Source organism: Euphorbia lathyris, chromosome 7 (assembly GCF_963576675.1).
Source record: "Euphorbia lathyris chromosome 7, ddEupLath1.1, whole genome shotgun sequence".
Classification (NCBI taxonomy): domain Eukaryota; kingdom Viridiplantae; phylum Streptophyta; class Magnoliopsida; order Malpighiales; family Euphorbiaceae; genus Euphorbia; species Euphorbia lathyris.
This window is the reverse complement of record NC_088916.1, coordinates 81,871,280-81,882,147: the sequence shown is the minus strand read 5'-3', so window position 1 is coordinate 81,882,147 and position 10,868 is coordinate 81,871,280. Positions and strand designations below refer to the sequence as shown.

The 10,868-nt window shown below is 38.0% G+C and overlaps 1 non-coding gene across 1 annotated transcript; it reads right to left on the bottom strand.

Annotated features, from left to right (window-relative positions):
• Positions 1 to 10,224: 10,224 nt before the first annotated feature.
• On the bottom strand, positions 10,225 to 10,331 carry LOC136201741 (small nucleolar RNA R71). The gene has a single exon (XR_010674082.1). It is a non-coding gene; the product is annotated as a small nucleolar RNA R71 (small nucleolar RNA).
• Positions 10,332 to 10,868: the final 537 nt, after the last annotated feature.

Genomic DNA, 10,868 nt, shown 5'->3' with positions numbered 1-10,868 from the left:
TCTTATGCTGACATGCTTCATCCTGCTGTGTTGGATTGGATACTTAGATAAGTCAATGGCACTCTTGTTGTCACACTTGACTTCTATTGTTTCTGTTTTGACACCATAATCCTCAAGTTGTTGCTTAATCCATAGGACTTGGGCCACACAGCTTCCAGCAGCAACGTACTCAACTTCAGTTGTAGACAAAGCTACTGATGACTGCTTCTTACTAAACCACGAAACCAGACAGCTTCCTAGGAATTGACATCCTCCTCAGGTGCTTTTTCGTTCTAGCTTATCTCGTCTATAGTCAGCATCAGTATATCCTATCAGTGTGAAGTCACTTGTATTTGGATACCATAAACCTGCATTAACTGAGCACTGCAAATATCTGAAAATTCTTTTTACAGCTACTAAGTGAGATTCCCTGGGGTCAGCTTGATATCTTGCACAATAACATACTGAGTACTGGATATCAGGTCTACTAGCGGTAAGGTAAAGTAAAGAGCCAATCATACCTTGATATAGTTTGATATCTACAGATTTACCTTTCTCTTCTTTGCATAGGACAGTATCAGTACCCATTGGGGTTGATATGAGTTTACAATCTTCCATATCGAATATCTTTAGCATTTCTTTGGCATATTTGGACTGACTAATGAAGATGCCGTTCTTACCTTGCTTGATTTGAAGTCCAAGGAAGAAGTTGAGTTCTCCCATCATAGACATCTCGAACTCAGTTTGCATCTGTTTACTAAACTCTTTGCACAAAGATTCGTCAGTAGCACCAAATATTATATCGTCTACGTAAATTTGTGCTAGCAGGGTATGTTTACCCTTTTTCTTAATGAACAAGGTGGTGTCAGCTTGGCCTCTGACATAATTCCTAGTCAGCAGGAAGTTGGTTAACCTCTTATACCAAGCTCTTGGAGCTTGCTTTAGGCCATATAGGGCCTTTTTGAGTTTATAAACGTGGTTTGGAAATTTTGGATCTTCAAACCCTGGGGGCTGACTGACATATACCTCTTCATTTATAAAGCCATTAAGAAAAGCACTTTTAACATCCATTTGATATAACTTAAAATTCATATAGCTAGCATATGCACAGAGTATACGTATAGCCTCTAACCTAGCAACGGGTGCAAACGTCTCACCGTAGTCGATGCCCTCTTGCTGACTATAGCCTTGGGCTACAAGTCGAGCTTTATTTCGGACTACATTTCCTAGCTCATCTAATTTATTTCTAAAGACCCACGTTGTTCCTATGGTCTTTTGATTCCTAGGTCTAGGTACTAAATCCCATACCTCATTTCTTGTGAATTGATCAAGCTCTTCTTGCATAGCGCTGATCCAATATTCATCGTGCTCAACATCAGCGAAATTATTTGGCTCATGTATTGAGACGAAGGCAACATTGCTGAGATACTTCCTAAGCTGATCTCTTATCATCAGCTTGTTGTCAGCAGCATCAAGAATGGACTTCTCCGAATGTCCTCTTGGGATTTTTATTTCTTTGGGCAATGCTGAGTTGTTTGGAATAGGTGTTTCTACAATCTCTGCAGGAATAGACTGGTCAGCAAAGGTTATTTCAATTTCTTGCTTACCTTTGGTCAGCTCTTGTATTGATGACTCGGAGGCTCTATTTTGTTCAGCGGAAGCTGAGCTTGGTTCATCTGCATTGAGCTGAGTTGTCTTTCCTGCAGGGCCAGCTTCATCGAACTCAATATGGACAGACTCTTCTACAACCTGAGTTCGTTTATTATACACTCTATATGCTTTGCTGTTAGTTGAGTACCCTAAAAAGATCGCTTCGTCAGTTTTGGCATCAAATTTTGCAAGATTTGTGTTGAGTATAAAGCATTTACACCCAAAGGCACGAAAGTATCCAATGTTGGGCTTTCGTCCTTTCCAAAGTTCATATGGGGTTTTCTTAAGAATAGGTCTAACTAAAGCCCTATTGAGAATGTAGCATGCTGTTTGGACAACTTCACCCCAGAAATACTTTGGAAGCCTATTTTCACTCAGCATTGTCCTAGCTATTTCGACAATTGTTCTGTTCTTCCTTTCAACAACCCCATTTTGTTGAGGTGTTCTAGGAGCAGAGAAATTGTGGTCAATACCACTGGTTTCACAGAATTCATCAAACTGTTGGCTTTTGAATTCTCCACCATTGTCACTTCTAATATGAGCTACTCTTAGGTCTTTATCATTTTCAAGTTTCTTGATCAATGTGGTGAACATCTCAAACGTTTCATCCTTGCTACTCAGCAAGATGATCCAAGTGTACCGAGAGAAATCATCTACGATGACTAAGGAAAATTTCTTACCTCCCAAGCTGAGTGGCTGGACAGGTCCGAAAAGATCCAAGTGTAGTAATTCCAATGGTCTTTTGGTTGAGACAATATTTTTACTTTGAAATGACTTCTTAGTTTATTTGCCTTGCTGACAAGCATTACACAATTGATCTTTTTCAAATTTAAGTTTGGGCAATCCCTCAACTAGTTGCTTTCTAGCTAGTTTGGCAAGAAGGTCCATGCTTACATGACCAAGTCTTCTATGCCATAGCCAGGAGTCATCCTCTTTAGACACTAAGCATATATTTTTAGAAAACTGTTTTTCTAGACTCAGCATGTATACATTGTCTACACGAGGGGCAGTTAAAATCACTTCGTTTGTTTTTCCCTCGAGTATTTGACACTAAGTATCATCAAATACAACCTTTCTGCCGCTCTTGCAAAGCTGAGCTACACTCAGCAGATTGTATTTGAGACCTTTAACTAAGGAGACTGACTCAATAGTTGGGTTACCCCCGATAGTACCTGAGCCGACTATCTTACCCTTCTTATTGTCTCCAAAGCTTACACTTCCACCTCGTTTAAGCTCTAGTGTGATGAACTAAGTTTCATCACCAGTCATGTGCCTTGAGCATGCGCTGTCTATATATCACAGTTTTGATTTCTCCACGCATCTCAGGCTCACCTGCATTTTAGACTATTCATCTTTAGGTACCCAATTCTTTTTGGGTCCTCGATTGTTAGCATAAACAGCTGCAAAGTCATATTTTAATTTATGACGACATACTTTTATTGTGTGACCACTTTTACCACAGAAGTCACAATGAATTACCCTTTAAGGGTGATGTTGAGTGTGGTCAGCATTATTGTGCTGAGCATGCCAACATACCTTAGTGATATGTCCTTTCTTTCCACAGAAGTCACATTGGACTGTTCGCTTATTGTACCAACACACTTCTCTTGTGTGCCCCTTTTTCCCGCAACAGTCACACTGTGTGAACTGTTTATGCTGACTAGTACTTGAGTACTCGGCATAGGATTTTTTATTTGAGCCTCTTATTTGGCTCTGTAAGGAAGTGACATCCTTTTTCAGTTTCTTTGAATCTGATTGGACCTTCGAGACAAACTTGTGCATAAGTTCTATGTTACTATGCAAAGTTGAGTTGTCTTGGAGGAGATATCGGAGGTCACTCAGCTTGACCTCTTCAATCTCATCACACCGCCTGCTGAGTGCCTTTACTTTCTTATTGCACCTTTTTGTTGGTGCATATAAATCACTCAGGGCATTTATCATTTCAGTTCTAAGCACAAGTAAGGACCTTGCCTCATTATTGTGTTCCTCCTGGTCAGTTTCATCAGAGAGGTCAGCTTGCTCAGTATAAGTGCAGTCAGCATCATCGACCATGAAACATATATTTGCCGTTTCAATTTTATCAGCTTCGGATGAGGTTGACTCATCACTATCACTCCATGTGGCCACCATTGCCTTTTTGCTTCCCTTCTTGTCCTTCTTCAGATTAGGGAAGCTTGACTTGATGTGCCCAGTTTGGTGACACTCAAAGCATGTGACAGATTTGGAGCTATCCTTTTTGTATTTATCGCTGGACTCAGCTTTGTACCTGTCCCCTCTTCTGAATGGCCTCTTGCTGTTCTTTTCATTTTTTCTGAACAGTTTCTTCATCTTCCTTGTGAACATTGCCATTTCCTCATCGTCCGATGAATCAGCTTCGGTTGAGTCAGCTTTCATGACAAGTGATTTTTGTTTCTTGTCTTCTGACTTTTCTGTTGCCTCAAAATTTTTCATAGAGATCTCATGAGTCAGCAGAGATCTGATTAGCTCGTCATATTTATATGTGGTCAAGTCTTGAGCTTCCTCCACGGCAGTTTTCTTAGCTTGCCAACTCTTTGGTAAGCTTCTCAGGATTTTCTTCACCTGCTCTTCTTCAGTGAAGTTCTTGCCGAGCCTTTTTAGCTCATTTATGATGTTGGTGAATCTAGTGTTCATTCCGGAGATGTCCTCATCATCGTTCATCTCGAACAGCTCGTATAATCTCATATGTTGGTTCACATTTGACTCCTTGACCTTGCTTGTACCTTCGTAGGTTACTTCAAGCTTTTTTCAAATCTCCTGTGCTGACTCGCAACCTGAAATCTTATTGTATTCTGCAGCATCTAACGCACAGTGAAGCATATTGATAGCCGAAGCATTGTTTTGTTATTTTTTAAGGTCATCTTCTGACCACTCAGTTTCACTCTTACCAACTTTCTCATTGTCAACAGTTTTATATGGCACATATGGGCCTTGAACTATTGCAAGCCATGCACTCATATTTGTGGCTTGAATAAAGTTCTTCATCCTATTCTTCCAGAATGTATAATTGGATCCGAAGAATAGGGGAGGCCGACTAATTGATAATCCCTCTGGGAGTATCTGTGTTGTTTGGTTCCCGGGAAGGAAACGAGTGATGTTCTCAGCCATTTATCGGGATCAGCTCAAGATAGTTATATCTTTGAGTAGTGAGCTTAGGCTCTGATACCACTTGTTGGTCCCGTGTGATTAGTTCCAAGGGGGGGGTTAGGAACTAATGTAACTTTTTTGCTAATTAATCTTGTTGACTTAATAGTTTTGGTGAGTTTATTAACTCAGCTTTGGTCAGCTTGGCCGATCTTAATGTAAGACAGCTTTAGTCAAATGCTGACTAAGACTATTTCACTTGAGAGTTGGGAATTGACACTTTTGTGGTCAGCTTCCAACTCAGCACTCCAATTTACTCAGTGTCATCGTTAACCAGTTTATATGCTGAGTAAATATAACAAGCAACACATTCACATATATATGTTTGAGAGAGTTAGAAATTACTCAGTATCACTTATCCTGGTTCGGCCTCTCCGCCTACGTCCAGTCCCTAGAATCCTCCGGGCTTTTAGAATCCAATACTGAGCTCTTTAAAGGTAGAGCACAAACCGATTACAGGCAGTTGAATATGCAAGAGTACCTTCCTCTGTTCATCTACTCAACTCCTACTAAGCGCTACAACCCAGCACTTAGATTTCTCTACCACTAAGTACTTAATACCAAGTACTCAGCACACACACTCTCAATATTACAATTGATCACAAACTTGTTCCTTTTAAGATAAAGAACACTTTAGATGATTACAGACAATCAATCTAGCATTCACACAAAGAATAGAAGGTTGGTGTAAGCTTTCTCTCTTGTTTTTGAGTGCTTTGAATTTGTATCTTTCTCACTTGTAATTTTCTGTGAATTGGCAATCTTCCAAATGATATCTTTGTCCCTTTTATAGTTGAAATGTGAGGAACAAATCATTTGAAATTGATTTGTCCGTTGAGTCCAAAACGGCTCTTTTGGGGGGACAACCTTCTGGTCAGCTTCAGATGTGCAGGCCAATCCTGTCTTTTGAATTCTTCAGACGCCAGACTTGTCTTCTTCATACAGACTTTGTCTTCTTGCGACAGTTTGTCTTATAGCATCGAACAGTTGATCCATGCATCTTGGAATTTGGCTTTTGCGTAATTCAAGGCTTCTATTATTGGTGCAGACAGTTGTCGAATTTGTCTTTTAGCTAACGGATCATTCATGCTGTCCTGAAGATCACTCATCTTCACTTTAATAATCACTGTCTTTGATTTTCACCAAGTTTCATACTGAAGTCTTTTTCCACTCAGCTTCCATGGTCAGCTTCGTTCTGTAGGATCTGTTTCTTAAAGCAAACTTCCTTTTGTGCTGAGCTTCGTTTCACTCAGCTTCTTTGATCAGCTTTATTCTGAAGCTGTTGTTCTGAAGATGACTTATCTTCTCTTATACTGAGTTGCTCTTCACTCAGCTTATGTTGTGTTCTCATGCTGACTTTGTCCTTTCTTAATCTTTATTTCTTTTTGCATTTATATTTATACTCAATATTGAACAAACGGATTAGTACAATTAAATCAAAGCACTTAAATTTAATTGTCTCTTAATCATGGATTAAACTTAAATGATTTTGTCAAATTAAAATCTTGTGGAAAGGTGTTTCAACAGTCATATGGTCACTATATTCTACATTAATACTTTAGAAAAGGAACATGCATTTCTATCTGTAGTGCAATCAAGAATATATATTTTTTTGAGCAAGCTTACAACTCAATATTGGACACTAAATAATTTTGTCTTTGTAATACAAAACAATCCCCAAATAATAGCGGGAAAAGCATAAAAATAACAAAGATTCACAGCTCATCTATCTGGTTGAATAACAAAATTTTATTTTATAATTTAGTTTGTAGGTAAGCTCAATCTAATTTTACCTAATACAATGTGATAAACTCCAATGTGATAATTATTTTCAGAACTGATACTTAATCATTGTCATGGATGTCATAAACAGGCTATCGTGATATGTATACTCCACATAGTTACATATGATATAAATGACAATATAGTGTCAAGTATGTAGTCTCTGTTTATTGTATTGTCGTAAGAAATTAACAGGCCTGATCCAGTAATCCTTGTACATGTATGCATATATACTAGTATTATATATGCACATATATTGCCTTGAACTAATCAAAATTATAAAATCCTATCGGCATGCTGGTCTCCGTAGGCGAAATCTACTTGTGCAACAAATGATCCGGTCTTAAATGGTGCACTTGATTATGGAAAGTCAGCTGGAGTATTAGAGTTGCATGACAAAGTAGTTGTTTACCAGGAAGTTGGAGATACATCGATGGTTAAAATCATTGAGCTTGAAGTTTAAGAAATCATTCCCGTCTTGTTTTGGCATGGTTTATACGACTTTTGACATCATGTAGGTGATTCAACTCTTGTAATCTATGTTTTTTTTAGACAAAAGCTTATAATTTTGTAATGTAACGAAGGATGTAAACTACTAAAGTACTTTTTTTTCATGGAAATGATATACGTGAATTGTATATTCAGTGTAAGCTTTTAATTATAGTATATTGAAATGTCACCATTATCTTTCATCTTCAGGACTATACTAAACTAGATATAAGATATTTATGTTCGAACCAAAATATCATTTATGTGATAATAACTTCATTATATATATTTAACACTAAATTTAAATGAATTAATGTATATTTGCAATTGTGAATTTGTTGGGGTTATCACAAAGGTCTTATGAGGAATTGCTTCAGAAATGACTATTTTGCATTTTAATCAAACTCACTATTTGTGAATTTCATTTTTTTTATTGGCTACATGCACCTATCTTATACTTGTTTCTTTTAAAAATTTGCTTCAATATTTATATTTGTTGGTTTAGAGTGATTTCACTTGTAATTGGTTATCTATATGTTGTTTATTAAAAGTTTGATGCTATTTTAATTTGTTTAAGAATTGAATGCATCTAATTTATAGTAGATCCCTTCAATCCAAATCATTATAAATAATTTTAATGAGACAATTGGATTAATTTGAATTAATTTTGGTCTGTAGGGTAGGTTGTTAGCTAACAATCGATGCTAATGACCAAAAAAATAGAGAACATAAATGTCACTGGGGTCGGTTGTTCGCTAGCAACCGATCCCAATAATGTCATTAGGGTCAATTGTTAACAACTGACCCTAAAGACACGGTCATTTGATTCGGTCAAACAACTGACGCCAAGCTTTATCGTTGTCCAGTATTAGCTTCGATCAGACTAAAGTGTTGACTTTTTTTGACCGAATTAGTCAAATTTGCTAAAAAATAGTCAAAAGTCTGTTCTAATTATTAATCTTTTTATTAAGATATTCGGTCCAATCTAGTATCTTTAGGATCTGTGTCCAACCCTAATTCCAACTAAGTATCAATGGTGTGCATATCCGACTTTTTATGGTTGACATAGAAGCCACACCATGTGTTCCACATAGCACACCATAAACCATAATTAAAAAAAAATCACATCCTTTTCAGACGTGGTGCTTAGTTGGCATATAGTTAACTATCTTATGTGCATCTTCAAGATTCGGGTAGGTTTTTATACACAAGTTGACCAGAAGGAATTTATTGATAAATGCAAAAAGTAGCAAGTAAACATGCTTTATTCTCGCACTTATTCGCATTCTGATTCCTTGATTTTAGAGCTTTTTACTTGTTATTATCATAAGGTACTTGCAGGAACCAATTTGGAGAAAGTAAAGCTATTTGGAGCTTAATTGGGCATTTTTACCTAAAGTTACAGAATTTTGATCAGAGATGACTTAGTCTGGCCCAAGACTAAGGAAGGTCGACAGAAGCAGGATTGGCAACTCAGCAGATTTGGGATTTACTTTCCCAGCAAGCATCCTAATGTGCCAAGGAGTGTCCAAATTACCTAATTTCGTGAGGAATGAAGAAGTTTTGTTAGAATAGGAGTCTTGAGGTCCTTTTCCTTTGCCCTAGATGACTAAGGAGGGAAAAACTCTATTTAAGGCCTCACTATGTTTTGAGAGAGGCACGTTTTCTGTAGGATTGAGCTCGTTTCGAATTCCAGAACAGGCAGAATTCGTTTATCTTCCAGGTTTTGTAAAGCTATCATAGCCAAGTTCCATGGTTATGAGTAGCTAAATTCTTATTCGGTTAAGGGATTGAATCAAAGGCGAGCTTTTATTCTCTATCATGAGATCGTTGATCTTCATTTTTATTTCTTGTGATTATAATCTGTTTGCACATTTATTAATCTATAAAATCAGGCATCCATTGAAAGCTCAGGTAAGAATCCGGCCGGGTCTTCACTTTTTCCTTCAATCGATTAATGCTAGAAGATAAGATTTGTGATCATCTGAATATTTTAACAAGATTAAGCGTATGAATGTGTAAATTGGTTTAAATCGGAGTCGCTAAGAATCCGGTTAACTTAGACTAGGTCTTTCTAGGTTTTAACGCTTTCGATTGATTAAATTCCTACCGCTAAGGAGGAACTGTCTAATTGAAAAGAGGTTAATCGTTAGGAATACTTGGATTAACCTTATAAATTAAGGAAAGATAAGATCGGGAGTGAATAAGGAACGATTATAACTAGTTCGGATTACTTTAATTAAGAATATATTTCACGGCCCATGATCGATAGAAAATAAACTGCTTAGCTTGCGAGAATCTCCCTTGACCGAAGTTTTCACCCATTGATTTAATTTATTCAATTTCTTTTATTCATATTTCAGTTTTAATTAGCATAATTAATCTTCACAATTCAAAACCCCCAATTTTACTTTTTGTTAATCGGTTGTCATTATTATTCGATTTGTTGAATAATCTCTTGGGTACGATCTCCACTTGTCCTATCTACAAATTAGTTTGTCACTGGAAAGTTGAATTATTTTTGGTGGTCTCGACGCCCATCAAATTTTGGCACCGTTGCTGGGGATTATTCTAACTGATTTAATTTTATTGATGACCAGATCTGACTCTTCGGGAAGGCTGTTATTTGATCCAGAAATTGAGAGGACCATCCGAAGATTGCAGAAAGGAACAAAGCTAAGGAAGTCGTTTGCTGCAGAAACATCAAAATCCAACCTGGACGACATAACGATTGATCAACTTTTCACTAGCGAGTCAGAGGAAGACGTGAAAAACAGTAGTGAGAGTGAAGAGGAAGAGATGGCGGAACGAACTTTGAGACAGTTGGCTGCCCCTCCTGCAAATAATCAACCACTTCCTATACAATACCCGGCTTTGGAAGCCGCTTTCGAACTGAAATCGGGACTGATTCATCTGCTGCCCAAATTCCATGGTATGGAAAGTGAGAATCCGCATAAACACCTTAAAGAGTTCCATATAGTTTGTTCGGGTATGAGACCATAAGGCGTGACTGAAGAGCAAGTTAAATTAAGGGCCTTTCCCTTCTCATTGGCTGAATCGGCTAAGGATTGGCTACTTAATTTACCTCCGGGTTCCATTACTACATGGGTGCAATTGGAGGAACGGTTCTTAGAAAAGTATTTTCCCGCATCCCGAGCAGCAGTGATTAGAAGAGAAATCAGTGGAATTCGACAAAAAGATGTTGAAACTCTTCATGATTATTGGGAGCGTTTCAAAAAGTTGTGTGCAAGTTGCCCGCAACATGGAATAACAGAGCATTCCCTCCTTCAGTACTTTTACGAAGGGATGTCGAACATGGAGAGGAAGATGATCGATGTTGCGAGTGGGGGTTGTCTTCTTGACAAAACACCAACCATAGCAAGAGGGCTGATCTAAGGGATGGCTGCCACGTCTCAGCAGTTCGGAAAAACTCAAGAGCCGACAAGAAAGGTGTATGAGGTAGGTAACGCTGCCATTGAAGAAAAACTTAATACTCTAACATCTCTTGTTCAAAATATGGTCGCAGGTAAAGTTATGCAGGTTAAAGCATGCAGTATTTGCTCGGTTTAAGGACATGCTACTGATAAATGCCCAACATTGCAAGAAGAAGGGCCAACCGAACAAGTGAATGCCATTGGTGGACATCAGGGACAAACTCAATGGAAGTACGATCCGTACTCCAATACTTACAATTCCGGGTGGCGTGATCATCCTAATTTTAGCTATGGACCACACCCAAATTACCCACCAAGACCGCAACACAACTCAAGCCAAAAACAAGGTTTAACCATTGATGAAATCGTTCA